General features: G+C 35.9%; 1 long non-coding RNA gene across 1 annotated transcript; it reads left to right on the plus strand.

Moving 5' to 3' along the window:
* Nucleotides 1–1,313: 1,313 nt before the first annotated feature.
* On the plus strand, nucleotides 1,314–2,029 carry LOC142748160 (uncharacterized). Its single transcript, XR_012882163.1, has 2 exons — nucleotides 1,314–1,377; nucleotides 1,707–2,029. It is a non-coding gene; the product is annotated as an uncharacterized LOC142748160 (long non-coding RNA).
* The last annotated feature ends 720 nt before the right edge of the window (nucleotides 2,030–2,749 follow it).

The raw sequence follows: 2,749 nt of genomic DNA on the forward strand, positions 1-2,749 counted from the left end.
TGCAAAAATAAATACAAGGGCTTGAATTCCATAAACTGGGCAGATGAAAAAAACAAAGTGTGTATTAGTCAGCAAAAGAGAAATAATATCTAAGAAAAGTCTGATAAGTATCTCTGGCTTAATACTCTCTAGATATATTTGCTGTAGGTTATATAAATGATTCATGCCTTCCTCACATGTCAGGTTTACATTACCTAAATATTAAACCCGCTGTGTGATACACCACAGATATTTCACAATAGTCTAGATATCATCAAGAAAGGTAACATATTTTATATATTTTATTATTACAATTCGCCAAAGAAACATTAGTGAGAAGTGATCTGCTTTATTATATTATCTATTATATCATTATTCTCATTGATTTAAAAAAATAACTATGTTATAATTTTCTTTTATGTTGCAATTACAGTAGGAAGAGATGCTGTGGAGCACAAACTGCTGCTGTAGCAAATGAAATACTGTGCAAACTAAAGGTGGCTTTATAGAAAGCAATATTTCAAATAACACTGAATTAATTGAGGACGAGGATCTGATTGACATTTCCATCAGTATAATAGGAGCAGCCGCTGGGGAGGACACTTGTGTGAATGTAAATATCACTACACGCAGCATTTACATTTGCTGATCGTGCTACCAATAACAATGATTTTATACATGGTTTATCGCGTACCGTTGATTTTCTTCCCCAGTCACACTGGTCAATTATCGTTACAATCGATCAGATTCAAGTAAATTGTATTGATCATTTTCTAGTGTGAACGGACCTTAAAAAAAGAGAAATGTTCATGAGAGCAGATAATATGTTATAATTTCGGCAAAGTTCCAATTTAAATACGGAATATAACTGTCATACCACTCAATATTATTTTGAAGCTTTTTCTTTTTAAAATATACAAGTATAATTTATTAATGTATAATTCCATCATTACCAAATTTTGTTGATATATAGAAATATACAATTTATACTTTTGTCCAATTCTATATTATGTCTATAAGTCCAGATTTTGAAAATATCTAATGACATATCAATAATACAGTGTCTATTTAAGAGAGCAGAGTAAGTGTTAGTGTTACCATTCAATGCTGGATAATTTATTTATAAAGCAACTGGGAAAAAGCAGCACCCAGGAAAGTAAAGTGAATGAATTTATAAGACCGAGCAATGATTGTGATCTTGCTGTCAGCGAGGCTCAAGGTCATTGCTTGTTTTACGTGGCTAAATATCCAACAGGCAACTTTATCTTATGACACAATAATACTCTATCAAGTAAGCTGCCTTAAGAATGGTGTGGTGTTTTAGTGCAGGGTTTCAACGAACTTGCTGAGCCAAAGAATTCAACACCCTCCCTACGGCTGACATTGGAAGGTCAAAGGGTACAGTTAGCTAACAAGACTGATTCTATAGCTGTGTGAGAGGACTGGAAGCCATCTCATGAGCTATTTGTTCTTGTTGACCCTTGATTCCTATAAAAATCAGCCTAAATGTGGCAATTTGTGTTGAAATACATTGATAAAAGCATTTTATGTCCCTGTCACTAAAAGGGGACAGTTGCCCAAAGGGCACACAACTCCTGATTAAGCATCTCCTTAGGGATCTGTAGCAATGTTGACCCAGTTCTCCCATCTCTGCTCAACATGCCATAGGATAAAAATTCACTAGGGTGGATGTATGTTGAGCTAAATTTCACTGTCTGTCTTTTCAGATCTACGTCAGGCAGTAACGATCACCTTCAAACCAACAATATCCTTCAGTAAACGATAAAGTCAAGTAAAAAAGGGAACCTAGATGTATTATCAGTGAGGCTATGCTATCCGCTTTCACTGGTTTACTTGCCAGCTATGCATCCCTTTACTACAGAAAGATTCAGTGAACATCAAACATGGAAGCTAGGTGAGCACACATACATACAAAAAAAAATATTTAGAAAAACAAGTGCAAAAAAGGTCATGTTGTCAATAGCAGCCAATCCGAATCAAGCTGTCATTTTTGTTAATGTACCGTATAATAAAATAATGTGAAGCAGTTGTCTTATTGGTTATTATGTTTCATTTCTTGTACATTTGTTTCCATAAATTAGTAACAATATAATACTCTAACAATAATAAAGTATAAATAATATTCCAACTTCTATTCTGAAGTAATATTTTGAAAAATCTTTTTTTCTGCACAGGTGGGCTGAAATGACTTACTAGAGAAGCGTGAATATAAAAATGTTTTTATTTATTTAAAGTTAAATTACTTATATTCATGTATTGAATTTTTAGCAATGACATAAAAGTGATTATCCTCCTTGGACACCACTGTTGAGATCTCAACCCCTGTTGAGATGAATAGTCCACTTACGATGTCCTAATGCCACCCTCCACCTGTGATCAGATGTTATCAGGGAGGAAAGCGGGCGCAAGTATATTGAAGCATTATGCAGAACCTGTTGTAGAGAGGGCCTCCAGAGGTAGAGCTGCTATTTGTAGTGGCTCTCCGCTCTGGCTAAACTGCATACAGCAATGCCGGAAATGAAGCATATGCATTGAGGGTGGCAGAATTAGACACAGCCTTAGACCGGGTTTACACGAGCGTGTGCATTTTACGCACGCAAAAAACATGGCGTTTTGCGTGCGCAAAAGGCACTTAACAGCTCGTGTGTCAGCCCCGTATGATGCGCGGCTGCGTGATTTTCGCGCAGCCGCCATCATTATGACACTCCGTTTGGATGTTTGTAAACAGAAAAGCACGTGATGCTTTTCT

The sequence above is a fragment of the Rhinoderma darwinii genome, chromosome 3 (assembly GCF_050947455.1).
Source record: "Rhinoderma darwinii isolate aRhiDar2 chromosome 3, aRhiDar2.hap1, whole genome shotgun sequence".
NCBI lineage: Eukaryota > Metazoa > Chordata > Amphibia > Anura > Rhinodermatidae > Rhinoderma > Rhinoderma darwinii.